Here is a 21656-nt window from a genome sequence, read left to right as displayed (position 1 = left end):
AGTTAACAGAAGGCTTAGTGAGGGTAGAGGGAGATGGGGGGAGTTTGTTAGTGATGGAAGCTATGCTATCAATGAAGTAAAAGTTAAACTGAGTTGCTATGTCAGGGGAGGTAATATCACAGGAGGGTTGGGCGAGGACTGACTTCCTGGGTTTAGGACTTTTTTGATAGTGTACTAGAAGGTTTTTGGGCTGGATTTGTGCGGATTTTCTGACTTTGCATAGAATTGTTTTTTTTTTGTCTAAATTAACCTGTTTCTGTACAAGGTTTCACAGTGCTTTGAAATGCTGTAAATTATTGTGAGTCTTATGTTTTAGGTAAGTTGCCCAGGCCTTGTCTCTTATCTGGTATAGACAGAAAAGGAGTATAGCTGGTTTTAACTCTTTTCTTTCTGGTGTGAGCTAAACTTAAGTGTTGAGGAATGTAGAACTAAATTGTTATTAAATTGCTCAACTGCATCATCTAGTGGTAAGTATTTAAGGAAGAAAAAGCTTGAAAAGTAAAGTTTGAAAAAAACATGTATTACATCCTATACTACTCAGGGGCATATCTACACACATTTTCTTCTACTATTTAAAAATACAGCATAAATTTTTCCACACGCATTATCAGTTGCAAAAAGAAATTTTCACACAATAATCAATGGCCCAACAACACTAAACGATGTAAAGTACAGTACATATGAAGCTATGTTCCTGACCACTTATATGCCCATTACATCCTTAAAATCACATCAGCACAAAAATATGATGGAAGAGTTTAGGTCATAAAACAGTAGTATGTTTCCTCTTTTTAAAACAACCCCATTTTATAACAACAATACATAATGACAAGGATGCGAGCAAGTAATACACAGTTCCCATCAGAAAACCAGTCACATTTATCACACTGACTGCTACGCAACACCTCATTATTCTGTTGCTTGGTCCACATTTACTGCACTGTATAAGTAAAAGATAAAGACAACTAAGTAGCACTGTAATTAACACAAAGTGGTATTACTCACCAAGATTGTATGAGAGTACTCATGCTAACTACAAGAATCAATCAGTGGAGGTTAGAAAGGATTGGGAAAAGATCAGATAAGCAATTCACAAAGAAACAATGGCAGGATATATGTATGCCTCCCAAATATGTAACAAAACCTAGAAGATTTAGGATTTTTGCTTGGAAATGTTTACATAGATATTTTTATACCCCAAGTAGACTCCAGAGAATTATTCCTCAGGTAGACAGCAAAAGTTAGAGGTGTGACGGGGAAGAAAGAGGTAATTGGGAACATATTTTCTGGGAGTACTGTGAGTTGGCGGACTTTAAGAATTCCCTTTGGGATGCACTATCGGAGATGCTGGGTGGGCAGACTGGTGTGACGAGGGAGATTTTCTGAGCTATGATACAGGATTGGAATAACCTAGACATGGTAAGGCCGTGCTGTGTCTAACTATGGTGGCTACCAAAAAAGCAATTACTAGAAAATGGATATCAAAATCTAAACCAACTATACTGGACGTAATTAATATAGTAACAGAGATAAAGCAACTAAATTTGCGATCTTCAGAAAAGGGTAGGAGCAAATTACATAGGAAAATGGGAACTGTGGGAACAATACATACAGGGGAGGAATGAAGTTTAAAAGAAGGCAGTAATGTTTGACTGAAAATGACTGAGTAGACTGTAAATTATGTATAATGCTTGCAACTAGGATTCTGTTGATGTGGTTTGTTTTCATTTATATAAATGTATGACTGCCTACATCATAAGTGATGGTTTAATAAAGATGATTTTTGTTAGAAAAAGGGAAGGAATTGAATAATTTATGTAATGTTGCTTAGGTTATATGATATACAGCAATATGTGTGAACTATAATGTTTGTAAACATGAACTTGTTAATACAGTTGATCACTTTTATATAAATGTAAATTTGCCTATGTCACAACTGATAATTCAATAAAGGTGTTAAAAAAAAAAAGATCATAGGAGAGTACTGGAAAAAAAAGATCATATCAGAGTACTGGAGTATTCATTCGCCTAGGGACAATACACAAACACAAATTTCAAAGTGTCTGGGAACTGAACTATGATTTAGATGCTAAGGTCTGGCATGATCCCTGTATTTGTTATTGAGCAGTAACTTCCAGGGTAAGGTACAAGAACTGGAACATAAGCTATTATCAAAAACTGGAAAAAAGCAGATTTCACTATACTTCATAGAGACATGAGGTTAATACCTTAACTACATAGGGGCTACTAACAGCATACTTATGCCATATAACTGAATTTATATCAAAGTTTAAGCATTCCTACAATGCAATATAGTTATAAAGTAGGATGACATTTACTTTTACTTGCCACTTTAGGTGACATTATTGCATTTACCCATGTGGACACAATTTTGATCGCTGCATCTGAACTCTCCCAACCAAAACCACCTATCCCAAAATTTATAATATATAATAATACCCACAATTTAACATGATGTCTTGCCGTATTACTCTCTACAATGTGCAGCACATGGGATGTGGGTAATGGTTGCATTCCTAACCAAAGCATCTGGTCACATTCGTCACATGCAAACCTTGACAGTAAATCCCAGCATCATACAAATCCCTGCCATGGAATATTACTTATTATACAATGACTGGCCAGTAACATCGTAAAACGGGCACGATGATTGGCCAGCCCAACCAGTGTACCCGTTGAGAATATACAACGGAAAAAGGTCCGGTCGCTCGGACTTTTTTCCATTGATATATTCTTTAATTTTAAGGGTTGGGAAAAAAAAAAAAAGCATAGCAACGGAGATCTTCTTTTCTCCGTTGCTTACTTTCCCGAGCACTGATGTACTGAGTATGTGTGGGAACGCAAGTTCCAAACGCATGTGCAGTACATCAGCAATGGCAAAGCAGAGCTGTCCAGCGGTGGAAGGACAGCACAGCGCCGTTATACAAGGACATTATTTAAGAAAAGTAAGTATTTTTTTTCTTAAATAATGTCATTGTATAATCGCAATAACCCACTTCTGGGTGTGGGTAATGCTGGATTTACCCACGGTGGTCTTTGTTTAGTAAACCACACCAACCGTGGGTAAATCCAGCATTACCCACACCCAAGCATGAGTTACTGCTTAAAAAATGCACAAACAAGTGCTCTGGAGCTATTACACAACAGAACAAAATAATTTCTTTCTCTTTTGGGTGTCTACCTTACCAAATTATGTTACTGCCCAGGATCATTACTGTGCCTACAGCTCGCTAAGTAAGGTGTGTTGACTGTAGTGAATGTACGGAGTTGACAGCAAGTCAACGTGAATGAACCTCCTATGCAGCTACTGACTATTGCTAGACCTTAATGCCCCCTCAACACTAGGGCAAACTACTTTTTTCTCAAATATAATCAAAACAGTGGCAAGCAGTGGCACAGTCTCCATGGCATAAGCAGCAAAACAAAGCTGCAGCACCATCATATGTTTTCAAGCTCTATGAGACATTACGTGCATAAATTAAAACAAACGTTCAGTTACTTAATGCAATGAAACTCAAATCTGACCATGCACTAACATCTGTTTACAGTTAAAAGAAAAGCCTCATACCGCATTCAAACCGGCTCTGATTAGCGAATACACAGTGGAGTTGCATGCGTTTCTGAAAACAATCAAAGCAAGCACCACTAAGCCCATAGCCGGGACAATGTCAGTGACAGCATAAACATTCCCCTTTAGGAAGTGGCCCAGACACTTTAGTACCACCTACTTCAGAGTACAAAAACATGACAACTGCTCCCGAGCAGTCTCACTCTTTTTTTCTAGGCGCTCGCATTTTATCAGGTAAGTCAAAAACATGGAATGCAATGTATTTCTTTAACACTTACGTGAGGTACAACAGATTTAAAGTGCAACTGGGTACCGCAATTCCAGGAGAAATCCGGGTTCCGCCAGAGACAGATATTATTACTTTGCCTCGCTCCACACTTCACAGAAGCAGCGGGCCACCTCAGCTGCCTTCCAGTGCTCGACGCAATATGTTCGCTCAAAGATTTGTGCAGTTTTCCTAAGACACGCCCCTTTCCAAAACCAAGTAAGTTTTCACAACTCAGTCAAGCGCCGCTTTCTGGAATGGGTAGGTGTATATGTGAAGTAAGTAACAAATCAAATATTTTAAGACTTGGCCTGTCGGCCATAGCACTCATTTCCATTTCTAATACGCGAGCAATACCTCTCATAATAGTGGAACAAACTCGTAAAATGTGGGACACTGACTAACAGCTTACTACAGCTTCTAGGAAGCTCAGAGAATAGATAAACGAATTACTTTGTATGTCGTAAAACTTCTTTTGATGAATTAATATGATTCAGTACTGTTTACTATGAATATCAGTTAAACTATTCTTAACGCGGAATGTCTGACCGGCCCTTTCAATGTGGAACTGCGGGAACCGTGGACTCCTTTTAAGTCTCCAAATAAGGAATGTTACTTATAATGGGGTATGCCAAAGCGGCTTTGTATTAGAACATTACCCCACCGGGAATTTCGCGTAGGAAAAGGCGTGGCCTGCATGATTGACATACCAAGCCCGTGTGAGGTTGCATGCGAAATACAGCTGAGTGACAAGTAAAGGACAGAAATTCACTTTTGCCAGAATAGAAACTTATTCTTGTAGCATTTGAGTGCTATTCTATTTATTATAATATTTTTTTTTTTCAGAGATACAAAATAACTGTTTTATGCAACTATTGTGACAAGCCATGCAGATTATCCAGCGACCAGCTGAATATTCATTATAGCAATAACCCACGCCTGAGTGTGGGTAATGATGGATTTACCCACGGTTGGTGTGATTTGGTCACGAGGGCGAAGCCCGAGCAGTCAAACAAAGACAACCATGGGTAAATTTAGCATTACCCACACCCAGAAGTGGGTTATTGCTATTATACAATGACATTATTTAAGAAAAAAAAAAATTAATTTTCTTAAATGGCATTGTATAATGCCTCCTTGCTGCCCTTCCGCAGCTGTCTGGTATTCTGCAGCAGTTCTGGTTTACTGTGCATGCATATGCTTACACAGTACATCAGAGCTGTGGGCGGAAGCAACGGAGAAAGCAAGATCTCCGTTGCTTTTTACAAACTGACTTGCTATGTTAAAGGAGTTTAACATAGCGAGACAGCTTTAAAAAAAGTAACAGAGATCCGGGCGACCGGACCTTTTTCCATGACTATAACTCTGATTTACAACATGCACGCTGACCAATCAGTGTGCACGTTTTGTAATATTAATGGGGGTTGTATAATTCTGAATATTCCATCTGGCACTGTTTATTGCCATTCTTTTTTTGTTTCCCAAAATTTTTATTTTTAATTTTTCGATATACAGAAGACACAATGTTGCCATTCTTGAAATACAACCATTAGTTAAGAGATGTAAGGACAGGTTCAAGTATTAGTGGGACAGAAGGGCAATATGTACGCAGTACTTTACACCCCATCCTAATTTTGTGCTTTAAATTGCTTTTGCAAGGGGGGCAAGCCCCCTGCACCCCCCACCTTTCTTAAGTATACTTTTGTGCTTATCAGAATAACACAAAATTTGTGGTTTTCTGGTAAATTACTGAACATGGAAGTCAGTAAATAATGACACACATTTTAGTTTCACAATTTACATTCTTTTGAAATGCATGCTAACATAAAACTTGTAAAGCTAGCAACTTTCCAAGTTTATAAATGCAGTAATTAAATTCTCTCCCTATTTTGGTAGTTTGCCCTCCATTCTATTAGGCTTTGTTCAGATTTTGGGCATTAAAAGATTGAGAGGTATGTCTCAGTGTTTACAACTGGAACTGTACGTTAAACATTACGGTTCCAGGTTTGTGCCTCTCTTATCTTGTTACCGCAATCCATTGTCCCCCGAAATAAATGCAGCAGACATTACAAATAAAAAAAAAATCACATTTTGAAAAATACATATCTGCAGGCCAACAGAATGGCATGGAAAATTCTTTGGCATATAGGGAGTGGCACCACAAATAAATACTGGATGTCAAACAGCTAAGAAATCGTAATACTTAAAACAGAATACAAGTAAAGAGTTCTGCCATGTGCGTTCCTGCACAGAGAACTGCAAATAGTTTAGGTGTATGTTGTTATATAGAACAGATAGCGCGCACTTGCAGCAGCGCGTACATTCAACTACACTGTTTTCCATATTCTGTTTGGTGACGTTGGGTATCTCATGTTTATTCACAGAAGGACTAGCAATTACAGGGAAACGTACACTAGTGGGTGGGTTTTGGGTGGTCCTTGCTACTGCACATCTGGTTGGGTAATGTTCTAATACAAAACCGCCAAAGCAGAGCAAGTTGTAACCTTTCTTAAGTATGCATTTGTAAAAAAAAAAAAAAAGTCCTATAATTTTTACTGCAACTAACATCTTGCCAAGTACGGACAACTTCCAGGACAGAAACAGTGAACGTGAGAAGTCGATAGAACGACCAAGGACTGTATCGCCTTCAGCTGCTGAAGAGTACTCACTAACTTTTCCAGATGAGACCTGCTTTGTCAAACTATCATATTTGGTAGTTTAAGAAGAAATAAAAGAATCCTTTCATGGACATATGACAAGAGTAACATTTTTCAGGTAACACTACAGCTAAGAACACATTACGGCAAGAAACCTAATTCTTAGGTATGTCTTCTAATGATAAAAATTAAAAATGTTAAATTACGTTTAGTGCTGCGTTCTTTCTTTATACTTTAATGTCACATTTTCAGAAATTATCAAATTCAAAATTTAAGATTTTCATCACCAAATAACTGTTAGATACCACCTAAGACAGCGGCACTACGATCTGCCTATTTACTGCTGCAGTGGATGAAGCTGCAGCTGTCATACATTTCAACTGCTGTTATAATTTAGGCATAGCACCAGGATTTCTTTCTGGTGTTATTTCCTAGTCTGCCTGCCAATCATCAAACCTCCTCCTGTCAGACTGGAGGCCATTTGTTTCCTAAAATGTGAGGAGTTTTGAGAATATCCAAGAGTTTATGCATTCACCAGCATCCTAGCAAGGACAGCACTTGTTTGTGTAAGTCACTAATCTGCCCCTGCCAAGGGATGAGCTACAGCACTCACAGTGTGGATGGAGTGTACACTCACTAATGGGCTACCATCAGTCAGTGCCTTGGTGAGCCAAAAGCCTGACCACCCCAGACACCCACTCCAACACTTCCTTCACCTGAGGGAGTGTGGCTGTGTGCATTGCTGTCAACCTATCGGGGTCAAAGCACATCAGAGACAAGGATAAATCCAGAAATAATCAGTGACAATCAGGGACACTTTTAAAATATTAGCGCTATTAACTTGAGACATTGTCAGAATAGAGAAAGTGAAGTAATATACATTTTCTGAACTAAAAAGGTCTGTAACTCTAATTCAATTATTATTTACTGAGTGCAATGCATCACCTTTTTTTCAAAAGTCACCAGTTTTAAGCGAGATTAAGGACAAATCTAAAATTTGAGTCAAAATCAAGGACAGTTGAGAGGTATGTGTGCCCTGCTCCACCCTGCCCTGCTTGTCTGACCCCCATTCTAAGAGGAGCATGCCCATCCTCTACTACCAAGTGTCTGAGCCACTACTGGACCTGTAGATGCCTGAGCTGTAGTCAGGGCTTTATTTGCCTACACCACCAGAGCTGGCATAGTGCTATGAGTATTGTTCTGAGATTTAGCCAAAATTCACTGATTTTTTTACACAAAGTCAGAAAAATATCTAACTGTATAGGGTCCAATATCTGAGCCTTTTATTCTGAAAAGTAAGAAAGTGTTCCTCTTTCTGAGCCTCTACTATAATTTGTAAAGGTCAGTGCTAAGATTTTTAATGAATAGATCTTGGTATGAGAGCTGCCAGTCATCAGATAATGTATGGATTATGTTAAAGAGCATTAGTTTTAAATGCAAAAAACTGAAGAAATGTCAAGTGAATTGCATTCACCGACAAGCACTTGAAACAGCTTTTCTCAAGGACAGTAAAATAAAAAAAAATAAATAAAGATTTTAGCTGGGGGAAAAGACTCCATACTCCTTGCAAAGAGCTTATACACCCTTGCACCCCCCTGCTAACAAAACTACCTCTGTCATCCCTCATAGGAAGGGGGGAAGTCTGTTAACATGATAGGGGATACAAAGTTCACATAAGAATTCTTGAATTCTGTTTTTTTTTTTTGTAAAAGGCATCCCTAGCAAAAAAAAAAACTCAGCAAACTGAATGAGCACTATTTCCATCAAGTGCTAAAACAGTTTGCAGGATGATAGGTTCGTAAGGTCATAGATAAGTAAAAGGCTAGCTGCCCTTATGCACCATTTTAAGGCTTGCCAATTTCCTTGAAAGGTAAGAATCAAACCCTATACATTTTGTCTGCGAAGTAAACACTTTAACCATTATGCCAACCTAATGCAAAAAAGTGAAAGGTTATACGTTTTGGTAAGAGGAAATCTAGAAACAACACACTCATGTACACACATGTGTATGTATGTGTGTGTGTGTGTGTGTGTACACACATATATATATATATATATATATATATATATATATATATATATATACACACACACATACTAGGACAATTGATCTTATGGAAGAGAGGAAAGGAAAATAATTTGGGAGAAGAGAATTCTAGACCGAGCCCACACATAATGAAAGGAAAAAGGCCCAAAATTAGAGACAAATTTTAAATATTACTCATATAAACTTAGAAAATTGATAGAATAACAGGTTTTGCATTGACATGTATTTTTTGAAGGCTATAAATTCTGAAACTCAAATGTTTAATTAGTTTTTCTTAACTTCATTCCTCAATGATTTGCTAGTAAACCATTCATTTTATGAGGAAGAGACTACAAATATGAGACATAAATCTGGATATTCTGTGAAATTTTGGACCAATTTGAAGTATGGAGGAGACGAAGAATCATCTGTAGGTTAAATCATACAGCACAACATGAACTTTAGTGGTAAAGCCAACAACATAATGTGATGTGTAGTTAGGCAAGCAAACTCAACAGAAACATCATTCTTTTAGTATGCAAAATAATGGTAGAGCCACATCTGTGAAACTGAGTCCAGTTTTATAGCCACATATATAAGGAATGCTTAGGCTAGTAAAGAATGTACAGTATAGCTACCAAAAGGTGGAATATTTCAAGGGTTAGAATATGTGGAAAGACTTATACAGCTTAACATGCATTGTTGGTAGGTTGGGATAATGGTTAAGGTATTTACCTTACATACACAAGGTGCAGGGTTTGATTATAATTTGGGATAATTGGCTAAGCTTAAAATAGTCCACTAAGGAAGTTAGCCTAATATTAACATATGGAACAGAGTCTACAACATGAATTTATGGTATGTGTGTTGTATTATTAAGTAAAACATGGACAGCTACAAGTTACATAGGAAAATGCAATACATTATAGATGATAGCTCAGTGAAGGACAATCACAGATGACTTTAAATGAGACATAATGCTGTATAATTGTGTTTTTTTTTTTTGGAAAGGGGGAATTCTTTGTAAATATGCATTTTCTTTTTCGTGACATAAATGCAAAGTATAAACGATCTGTTTGAAATATTCATAATTGTTTGCTGATGTTTCTCTGGAATGTTGCTGATACTGACAGTATCCTTGCAGAAAGAACTTTTTTTTAGTATGTTTTTAAAATAACAGAGGTTATTATCCTTGTATCTTGAAAGTGCAGAATATTAAGGACCTGAGGTGTTAATAAGTTACTTTCTGTAGTCAAGGGTACAGGCTCTGATTTCTTCCATTTTCAGTTGCCTACTTTGTGACATCAGGGAAGTCACTTGACCACACAGTGCTCCAAGGTAACTCCTGAAAAGGAACATTTGTGCTCAATGGGCTTACTCAGTTAACAAATGTAAAATAAGTCACTGAAAACATCTGAGTTTAGAGGCAATACCCTATTTTTCAGAATGATTTAATTCTAGCCCTCTGAAGCAAGAAAAAAATACCATCCAAAAGAATGTAATCAGTTTGAAAAAGTACCATACCAATTGGTTGAGAATTAGAACTAGTTTATTTAAGTTTTTCAGTATCTATCAAATTAAGTTTTGTTTCATCAGTATATAGGTTGTAAATCAGCCACTTCAGATCTCCCCTGTAAAAAAAAAAAAAAACAAACATTGGACTTTTGGTACTAACCCACTGAAAAAAGAGTAAAGTGTAAGTAAGTAAACTTGAAAAGTAGTATGCCAGTTTGTAAACAATTGAGCTTAGGATACAACATTTATAATTGTAATATGTCATACTGCTGTAACTTTATTTTATGTTATTTTACTGTGGTATACTTCACAAAAATGTTTACTTGTAAGCAACATTAACTGTTCTATAATATGTACAATCAACATCACGAGTGTCTTTCTAGCAATGTTAACCTGTTTTATAGCTGGATGCATAAAATGTTAAGAGTTTAGTGCTCCTCTGCCCTCTACAGAAAAGAGGTCAAGTCTTAATAGAAAACCGAGACCCAAATTATAAATAAATAATTGCATTTCTTCATACTTGCCTTTTTTAAAGTGCTTTTATGCAATCATTGCATATTTGTTTAACTAAAGTAAACGTTTATTATTAATATATTTTGGACTAAGAGCATTCGTTTAATAATGCTGCCTGATTCAGAGAGTCAGTGTATTGCATAAACATTTAAAAACATCTGTTGACAATTTTGAAACTACACGTAAGTATTGTTTTTGATGCTGCTTAAATATAACACAGTAACCTGGGCTATAATATCTATTGTGGTAACTTGCAGCATCTCCTTATGCTGCCCTACAGTGTCCGTACTAGAAAACTAATCTAGCTGCTTGGTGTGGGACTAGAACCCGCAGCCTTCTGCATCTGAGGTGAGTGTGCTACATGTTGAGCTACTGAGAGTGGAAAGGGTGAGGCAAAAATGCCAGTTTTCCTATAAAAGCTACTTTTTTTACTCTCGTATAGAGATATTGGACCACGTGGCATTTCTTGGCCTGCTTTCTTATACTAAACTGCAATGTCAAAATATGTTTACATGTGGCTTGATGGATGCATTAGCCCCAGAAGTAACAACTAACTTGAATCACTGTTTTTTACCTGCATGCTTTATATGTGTAGTGTCCTTTCTTCACAATAAGCCATAGCTTCAGTGAGAATGATAATCAGGAGAGAAAACTGCAACAGTTACAAATTCATTTATGTTGAGATAAAAGAATGCTTTAGACAAAAATTAAATATTCAGCCTAAAACAATTTGCTTCAGTAAATCTTCAAATAGTCTTTTCTCCAAAGGAAAGGCTTATAACTCACTGCCCCATGTAGAAAACATGATATCCGGTAAAACAGTACTTTCAGACTGAAGTATTTAACTGTAATTTGCTTGGATAAAGTGGCATACACATGATCTTGTGTAGCTGTATATCATGTTTGGGTTGTATCATGTTGTTGTTAGGGATTACCTACAACCCAAAAATGATATAAGCTATGATGCAATTTTTTTAAAGAAAAGTTTGTGTTTTAACTTTTAAAAACAATGTTATTGTATGTTTGTAACATATGCCCCAACTGTCCACATTTTCACAGATGAGAAGGTTTTTGCCTCATATCTTTGATGTGTCCCTCATGACTTTTTTGCCTCTCTAAATTCCACAACCAGATTTCATTATAAATAATCAAAGCATTAATGCTTTTCAAGTAAATCACTTCATTTCTGCCAAGAGATATATTGATAAGTAACATTAGGTATTCTCATTGTTATAGCTAACAATTCATTTTTACATGAAACTTTTAGCCAAATATACAAATTCTATGAATGATGGAAGAGTTTTAATTTTCCAGTTTTTGAAATAACTTTCCTAGCTATAGCTAAAATAGACCAAAAAGAGGTACTTGCAACATTGGGATAAAATCATGAAATGTATAGCTTGCTGACAAATCACTAAAGACTGAAGTCAATAATGACATACACTTGAGTTTCAGACTTCATGTCATTCTGAATATGCATGCAAACACAAATCCTGTTATTCTAACAGCTTTCAGAGTTTAAAAGAGCAATATTTAAAATCTGTCCCTAATTTTAGTTCTATCTCCCCACATTATTTTAGGCTTTGTCCAGATTTCTTCTGGTAACAGGTTGAGAGGTATGGTTTGTAATTAGTTTTGTTTTCATGTTAATTCACTTAAAGTCAATGTTTTGAACATATTTATTAAATCAACATCTGTCAAATGGAGTTACATATAATAAGAGAGAAGAATACAAACCATGATAGTAGTTTCCATTGTTATTGTCTCTCAGTTTAGATGTTTCTTTTTAACAATTTTTATTCACTCCAACATTGTATAAGTTGCTCAAGTCCTGCCTTCCGTAAACTTCACTTCTCCTCCAGGACATCATTCTTGTATGTGTTGTTCTCACAAATTCCATTTATTCCTATGAAATTTGCTCTTTCCCTTTCCTAAAGATCCCATCTTTCTTTTATCTCCTTTAGAATATCCAGCACTTCCTTAAAGAAATATATTTTTGAGTTCAGTTTTCTACAACTCCTTTGCTGGTAGTCAGTATTAAGTTAGTAAGGCCTTACCATATCTAGACAATACAGATTTTATATCCCTGCTGAACTCAGCCATTTTGTCATTTACAACCATTTGTTTCCCAAGAAAATTCAATCATAGTATTCTCTGGGGAATTTTTTTAAATCCATCAGTTTTTTTTAGATTCCCCAAAGTATGTTCCCAGTTACCTCTCTCTTCCCCATCATATCGCTTAACGCTTACTACCTATCTGAAGAAAAAAATCCAAAGTTTACTTGGGGTATAAACATACCTAAGCAGATACTTCCATATAAAAATCCTAAACCTTCTGAACTGCGTTGCATATTTGGGAGCCTTAAAAAATTCATCCCATTGTTCCTTTGCAAAGTGCCTTTTGATTTTTTTCCCAATCTTTTCCAACGTCTTCTGAATGATTCTTATGGTTCTCGTGCAGTATTTATATGCCCTACTAATTACCTCTTTTTAACAGCTTCTATTCTAGACTCATCTAAAAACTCTACCAGAACAGGTCTTTCATTTAGCAATTCCCTATCCTTCTCTTTCTGCTTTTACTCTATTGTCAATCCCTGATAGGGAAGGCAGTAAGTTGCAATCCAGATTTCTGCTTAGCCACATCTCGCTCTGTTATCTTTCCTTCTAGAGTTATCTGCTCATAAAACCAAGGTTCCTTTGCTTATTTCTTCTAGTAAATTCCAGCCAATTCTGCTAATTTTCTATACTCCCTACTTGCAGGCATTTCTATTGATAAAATCTCCTTCCTCCATACCTGCAGTGGCTTAATTCTTAGAATACTTTGTGCTACTTTATGAATAATATTCTACACAGCTGTTGTTATTTTGCTTAAGGACTTGCATCCAAAATCCCGGTCACTTTTATTTCTTGAATTAACCCCCTACCCATTTCATTATAATTTTTTCCACTTTGATTTATAACATTTTGCTTGAGTTATGCACATGAGCCTGAACTACTTAGCTCTAAAGTACCCCTTCAAATCAAAGAACTCTAAATTATCTTGTTCTGTGGGAAGAATCCGCTTATCCAACTTAACTTTTGCCCTCTTCCCCTCCCAAATAAATTCCTTGCGCTCTTTATTAATTATCATCCAGAATTTCTCCCCAGGTTGATAAAACATGCTTGACTTATATATAAAAATGAAGTAGAATAAGAACATTTTCACTGCTTTTATCTAACTATTCATATCCGTAATAAGGAGGAGCTTCCAGTTTTGTATTATCTTTGTTTAGTTTCCTTCCACATATCCCTAGCTGCCATAACAATATCCTTTTAATCCATATAACTAAGTGCTTCATCTTATTATGTCCCCATATGTGTGGGTACTGCTGAACCAATTCATGCATGGGTACATAGTTTATCTCTAGAGCTTGTGTTTTATCTTCATTTATTTTATATCATGAAATGGCTTGAAACTCTATTAAACTATTCAACATTACTAAAATATTCTTTTCTGTGTTTTTTTATTTTTATTTTATTTAAAATTTGATAACCAGAGTAGAGCATTGATCACAAATGACCAATTTCAATCTCAGCCAGGAAATGACAAATGGAAATTACTAAGGAAGTGATATTTGCATTACAGTAAAAACAATGGTATAAAGTAATTGGCAACAAAGCAATGGTATAAAGAGTATGAACAGCAACACTATACAATTATGTACAATAAAAAACAAGTTAATATAATTTTTAAAGTATGAATGTAAAAATAATTGGACTCAGGATTTAGTAATATGAGCATGAATGCCAGAGAAGGTGAGGTAGAGTGACAGTAGCAAAATGATTTGAGAGCAGTTTAGTAGCAGATGGAGTAAGTAAAGAAGAAGAGGCTTGGTGATATGGTTAGATAAGAGGCAGTGATACTTAGGTTCATAGGTGTGTACTAGGCTAATGGCCCTGGACCCTTTACAAGCCTAGCCCATAGGATCTAACCAGGGAGGAGTTGACAATTGGTGTAGAGCAATGGTTGCCCATGTTAGTAATGACCAGGTCAAGGATGTTGCTACCTCTAGCGGGGGTAAGAATGAGCTGGCCCAAGGCATTGGAATTGATGAATTCCAGGAAGCGTTGGGCAGGTGTATTGGTACACTAGTAGTTTTCCCAGTTAATGGAGGGGTAGTTGAAGTCGCCCAGTATGAGAGTGTTATGTTGGACCCTAATATTCTCCAGGGTGCTTAGGAACGTGGAGTGTGAGTCTTGGGACATGGTTGGGGACCTATAGCAGGCTACGATCTGAATCACTGTCTTAGCCAATGTTAGCTGCACCTGAAGTATCTCAGATGCGTTATGATGGGCTACCAGTCTGGATGTGTGTGCATTCTTTATGAATATGGAAACACCACCACCTTTGGAGCTTCGGTCCAAGTTCTGGGGCCGAAAGATGTGGAATGAGTTATAGCCTGGTAGTGCAGGGGTGCTTTCTGCTGCCTTGAAGCAGGTCTCTGCTACAGCAGAAATGTTGATGTTCTCCATTTTAAGGAGTGCTTTGAGCGAGTGCATTTTGAGATCTAGCATTGAGCAGCATGACCCTCAGATTGCATTTGTTTGTAGCTGTTACGGTGGTAGTTTGGTCATTGGAATACCATGTAAAAAAAGGCACTATAGGGATGGCAAGAGCCTTGGCCCAGGCGTGACAGATGCAGGCCCTCTCTGGCAAAGCATCGAGGTCTGTCAATCATGTCATCCCAGGCAGACAGATACTGGATTCCCTTAGAATGACATCAGAAACGTAGCCAATTTTTGAAATCAATAATTTTCTCCTTGTACTGTGGTATCATTCTGGGTGATGGTAGGATGCTGCTCAGGGCTAGGGTCATACCTGCCTGGGCTACATAATCTGAGAGCTCCTCCATGTCTCTTTTCATGTAGTCCAGGGAGGTACGTCTCAGGTCATTCACACCCACATGTACAATGACAAAGTCATATTCATACCTGTTGTTCAGGGACCTGAGTGCATGTATTATGTGGTGGATCCTTGCGCCTGACAGGCAGCTGACTGTTACTTTCTCCTTATTTAACCTAATGAGTGGGACATCAGTGTGCCTCACTATCGAGTCACCTATGACTAGTGTGTTGGGCATGCTGTTTTGCCTTAGGGGCTTTGGTTGAGTGGCACACTGTTTAGGAGAGTTATGTGTCTCATGATTAGTGTTGTGTTGTGGTGGTCGAGTGCGTTTCTGCCTTGGAGGTCTCTGCTGTTTGGGTAGATTTTTATTGAGAGCCTTCACGTAGGTGGGTGTGTGGTTTGTGTTTATATGTGAAGGCAGTGCTGGTGTGTGTACTGGAGAGCTATGTGTTCCATGTAGTGTGGTGCAGGTGTTGACCTTCTCCTCTTGACCAGCTATTCCAGTCTTGGCTGGAGAGTGGGTGGCTTCCAATTTGGATATATAAGTGCATCTCTCGCAAGTCTGAGTATTGGGAGGTAAGAGGAGAGGGTTGTCAGTGTACATGAGGCAGTTGCTACAGTGCCTCAGGATGCCCAAATTCATCTGGTTAATAAGAGAAAGCACAGGGAGATGACCTTTAGACATGCCTGGAGGGGTGGGCATTAATAATAAGTACTGGAGCTGTTCCTTTTTAGAACGTTTAGTGCTGGTAGCACTTTTGTGTGCTACAATAATTGCTGCAAGAAGTCTGGTATAAAGTGCTAAACTAATAAGCTAGCAAAAGTGTAGGAGAGGAGAGAGCTAACAGATCTAAGGGAAAATTTGAAGAGCAGACTTTGGCACCACTCAGAAGCTTACAAACAGTCCTGGATACAGCAAATCTGTATCTGGACTAGACTAGTTACAGGATTATTATATATAATAATACAGTACAATAATTGCTGCAAGAAGTCTGGTATAAAGTGCTAAACTAATAAGCTAGTAAAAGTGCAGGAGAGGAGAGAGCTAACAGATCTAAGGAAAAATTTGAAGAGCAGACTTTGGCACCGCTCAGAAGCTTACAAACAGTCCTGGATACAGCAAATCTGTATCTGGACTAGACTAGTTACAGGAAAGGCATGAAAAGCGCAAACACGGGCTTTTAAACCAGACAGTTGAAAGAGATGGAAAAACTGCCCAAACAGCCAATAAACTACAATTTTCTGGGCCAGAAACTACTCCTCTTGTGGTAGATAGGCTACCTAGTGCTTACCACTCCCACTGATAAGCTAGAAGGCTTCCCTCAAACACAGAAAGGATTGGGGGGGGGGGCTCAGAAGTTTACCAACAGTCCTAGATACAGCAAATCTGTATCTGGACTAGACTAGTTACAGCAGATGCAGGAAACATGCTTAGAATTGTATTTATTTTTTTTTTTCAGAAAGCAGCTAAAACAGCACTAAAAACAATTCAAGTGCAGTGCAAGCTAGCACACTTGAGTGTGTAGCAGTATTAAAGCAAATACAGTTTAAATAAATGCAATTTATTTAAAATGTATTCTGAACTAAATTCAATTGTTTTATTCATCTCTGAACAGTTAAAAGTGCGAAAAAATGTACTTATCAGCTGAGAAGCACACTCAGTAAAAGCACAAGGAGATTTTTTTTTCGTTAGTAAAGTGCAAAGGGGGGAAGGAGGAGCAGAAGTTAATTCAAGGTTAAAAACCTAAATGGGTTGGCCTTCTCAAATGTTCTCTCTGTATTAGGTAGAATGAACACTAGACTGGGAGGAGTGTCCCAGATCAGATTTACAGTAGGGGCAGGCAACTGCAAAGGCACCAACTATAACAACACCACAGGAATAGGGTCAGTGGGAGGGAGATAACCAGTTTCAGAACAGATGAGAAAATAGAAAACAATGCCAGCATATATAAATAATTCAGTCAAGCAAAAATGAAAGCGCAGAACTCTGAAAAGTTAAACCAAAAAATATACAGTGCAGAACTCTGAAAAGTTAAACTAAAAAATATACTTATCAGCACTCTATTTCCAAATTGTTTAAGAAGCACTCTTCAGTCAGAACACAAGGAGATCTAACAGTGGTATGCAGGAATTTACAACTAGGGACTATTTTTAAATCAGCAAGCCTTGAAACAATCATATAACACAAAAGCTGTAAGTTTTTTTTGGACACTTCTTTAGATGAAGTATCTTTTTATCTGGGGTGGAATGGATTATCAGTATTTGGGTTCAAGTATAGAAAAGCAGTGATTTGTACAGTGTGCTTTTGTTTTGGAAGGGACTAATGTAGGTGCAGTGAGGTTCTGGCTTCTGAGGCTGTTAAGGGGTGTTTGTATAATTAGTTTAGTTGCTAAAATGAGATTATTTTATTTGGTTATTTAAGAGTTTTAATAGAGTTCTAAGAGAAGGTCAGCCATCTGTTTTACTGGAAGGCAATTTGCCTTTTCCATAGTTCTGCAGTGATGTTCATGTTTTGAGAAGAAAGAGATAAATCAAATAAGAACAAATGCTTTTCCCTATGGCAATTCTGAAGGGTTTATAAAGAAAGGAGGAAATTTCGTTGGCCTGAAATAGGAGAGTGGTAACTTTTTCTTAGTATTGTCAAGATAGAGAAAAACGTTTAGTGAGGGGTCAAACTAAATGCCTACTATAAGTACTTGAGTATTTCTGATGAGTGTATTGTTGTGGTCACAGATTTGTAATGGGTAATGCATGTCGTGTTTTGTTAAGCTTTTGCTTGGTGCCAAACATCATAGATTTTAGTTTTGCTGGATCTGAGTAAGAGGTTTTTGTTGTTGCCCCAATGGATTAGAGAGAGAAAGTCTGACTGAGGATATTTTTGGAGATAAGTAAGAGTTATTTGATCAGAACAGGTCAATGCATTTCAAGGGGAGGTATGTAGATCAAATGACATATTAATAAAGATTAAAAATAGGAAAGGGCAGGTATGGAGCCCCTTTTTGATGGCTACCTGAATGAGGAAATGAAGAATGAAATTTGACAGCGATGTGGCTACTGGAGAGAGATTTTTGCCACAATGGTGGAGTATCTGGGCTAATGCCAATTTCAAGAAGGCGTCATAGGAGAATGTTTGTTGATTTTTATTATCTCATGGTAGACAATTATTAATGTTACAGCTCTGTTATTATACTGTATGACAGTCATTATGCACTTTACAAGGGATCTTATTCAGTTCTAATCTACTTTTACTTGAATATAACTGCATTTAGTTGCTGATTTATTGTCTGACTGATTACGCTGCATTTTTATGCTGAAATCTGCCACAGATTACAGAAAACATCTGTCTACTACAGATGGATAAACAAACAATTGTATCAAGGGAATTCTAGGTCACATGACTGGGAATCAGGAAGTAACTGGACAGCTGCTTAGTCTACATTAAATGCAAACACATACTTACTAATATAGTTCCACTGAAGTAACTAAAGTAAAAGCTGTTTATTTTATAATCAGACACCCCAGTTTGCATAATGAAAGCATAATTACAGCAAAAAGAAATGGTAACAAAAATCTTTGCACATGATCTTTAGGGGAGTAGTGGAAATGACTAAAGTATAGAATACATGAAGCAGTGACATTTGTTGTTGGGTAGGATTGGTTTAAGTGACAGAGGGGATAGAAAGTAGTCTGGTAAATGGTTATTTGATCTAAGGTTTGTGATACCTTGTGTTTCATTTTCTAATTTTGAACTGTACAATTCAAGCAGTTGTGGGAAATACAGCTTTAAGTGTGATGGAATAGTCTTGAAAAGTTGGAGGAGAACCTAATGTGTTAATGTAGAGATCCAGGAGGGACTGGTGAATTGGGAATGGGAAAAGACTGAAGTGGGATACACACCTGAGCAGTGGAAATTGATCAGCCTATGCACACACACTGAGATGAAGCATTATCAGGCACATTATATATCCTTTAGAGTACAGTCATGCAGTTAGCCAGAAAATATCTACTTGTAAAATAAATATACAACAAGTAATTAGCTAGCTATGACCTTAGGAGAATTATGCTATTGGGGTCTATTTTGGGGCTCTAGATATCTTGAATAGTAATAGATTTATCAAGTATAAGATAGTATCATCTGCAAATAAAGTTAACATTTCTTGAGTAACACACCGGGTATTATCCTTAAATTTGTGAATCCTATATTTTCTTTGCCAACAGGTCTAAATACAGAGCAGAACAGGGGAGAAAAAAGGCATCCCTGTCTGGTTTCTTTGTTCAAATACAGTTTTTCAGAGAGGAACCCATCCATCTTAATTTTAGCTTTTGATCCTTCATATATCCTCCTTATTGACCTTCTCATTTTGTCAGAGAACACTAATGCTACTATTACATAGGATCATAGGTTCACAAGAGATTACTAGGCTAATGGCCCTTGGGCCTTTACAAGCCTAGCTATGTAATAACCCGAGTACCCTTACTGACCATAGTTGTTAGCAGAGCAATTCTGTGATCAGCACTGACTGCCCCTGTCCATGAGGGACATAGGTGTCATCCCTGGTGTGAATTTATGGTCACCCATCCAGTTGTCAAGGTTGTGCTTGAATAGGGTCATTGAAGAGCTCTGCTTCACATGGGTTGGGAGCTTATTTCAGAGGAGCAGCAATCAGTGGGAGATATATCTGTCTCTCCACCATGTTCTGTTAATATCACAGGCTAGGTTGATATCCCTGGAGCGAGTTATTCTTGACCCATTTGATTTGCAGATGTGCAGCATTTCCATTAAGGCACAGGTTGCCTTTCAGCACCCTGTATACAGATTACAGTGGCAGGGCTTTCAGTCTTTCCATGTATGTCATGTTTTGAAGGCCCTGGATTCTCTTGATTAGAAACCTCTGTGATCTCTCCAGTTATCTGGTGAGGTACATGCAGAAGGGAGCATTGTACTTAATTACTGGTCTGATAAGTGTCAAGTACAGTGGATCTATAACCTCCCTGGTCCTGGATGCAATGCCCTTATTTACAAGATGCGCAATGTAGAATGCTTTTCTTACCACTACAGACACATGGTGATTGAAGTTTAGATTGCTATCAACCTGTGTTCCCAAGTCTTGTACCACTAAGTTTGAGCTTAAAGGGGTGCTATCTATATCATAATTAGCAGGGGCTACTTCTTTGCCAAAGGGGATAATGAGGCATTTTTTTTCATTAAGTTTTAGTCCGTGACTTTGTTACCAATCATTTGTCTGTGTCAGCCCTTTCTGTAATATGTTAATATCGTTGGGGGACTCTATGATTATGCCCATTTTACATTCATCTGCAAATTTGGTAAGCCACAGGATATCTACCTTTGCCTGGACTTCAGAGAAATATATTCCAAACAGTACAGGGCCCAGCACAGATCCTTGTGGTACCCCAATGGGAACTGGTCTACTGATGGAGGTGGACTCCCCAACTTTGATAGTGTGTGTTCTATCAGTGAGCCAGTATGCTACCCATCTGGTAATGTATGGTTTAATTCCCAGCTAGGAGAGTTTCTGTATGATACTTGAATGGAGGATTGTGTCAAAGGCCTTGGCTAAATCAAGATAGGCGGTATGTACAGTTTTTCTCTCACCTAGAGCTTTAGTGACATTCTTAAAGAAGCCTGCTAGATTTAGTAAGCAAGATCTACCCTTGACAAAATCAAATTGGGTTGGGTCAAGGGTTTGAAGGTTGCCTATGTCCTTGTGGATAAAATCCATGATGATTCTTTCAATAGCCTTGCAGATAAGGCTGGTTAGGCTTACGGGTTGATAGCTCCAGGATCAGTTGATGGACCCCCTTTGTGCAAGCGGATTACTGTTGCTGTTCTCCACTCTACTGGGGCAAAGCCACTTCTCAGGCTGTGGTTAAAGAGATTGCCATGCGGTTCCACTAGGTCTCGTTTTAGATTCTTTAATAAGTAGCCTGGGATGTTATCTGGTCTCATAGAGGCCATGTTTTTGGCTTTGGAGAATGCTTGTATGACCTGTTCTTTGGAGATGCTCGGTAGAGGACTGGTGTCAGGAAAACTTTGGGGTATGTCTAGTGGGGACAGGGGGATGAAGTTATTGCAAAATCTGTCAGCAAGTAGGTTGGCAATTTCCTCAGGTTCAGTGTGAGTGGTACCGTTCACTATAAGTTTGGCACACAGCTGGGTATTTCCTTTTATGTTTCAGATGTAGCTA

At 37.7% G+C, this 21656-nt stretch overlaps 1 protein-coding gene across 5 annotated transcripts in view; it reads right to left on the bottom strand.

Moving 5' to 3' along the window:
* The window catches only part of ACOT11 (acyl-CoA thioesterase 11), a 506836-nt gene extending 502691 nt beyond the window's left edge, over positions 1-4145 (bottom strand). Inside the window, exon 1 of one of the 5 annotated variants that reach the window (XM_044085489.1) lies at positions 3868-4145. The gene's annotated coding sequence lies outside the window, so the exon portion shown is untranslated. The remainder of the gene's footprint in view (positions 1-3867) is intronic. The other 4 variants (XM_044085490.1, XM_044085491.1, XM_044085492.1 and 1 more) reach the window with 4 other exon arrangements.
* Positions 4146-21656: the final 17511 nt, after the last annotated feature.

This window comes from Protopterus annectens, chromosome 10.part0 (genome assembly GCF_019279795.1).
Source record: "Protopterus annectens isolate FY-2018-M chromosome 10.part0, PAN1.0, whole genome shotgun sequence".
In the NCBI taxonomy this organism is placed as follows: Eukaryota; Metazoa; Chordata; order Ceratodontiformes; family Protopteridae; genus Protopterus; species Protopterus annectens.
Note: the sequence above shows the minus strand (reverse complement) of the source record. Positions and strands in the feature narration are given on the sequence as shown.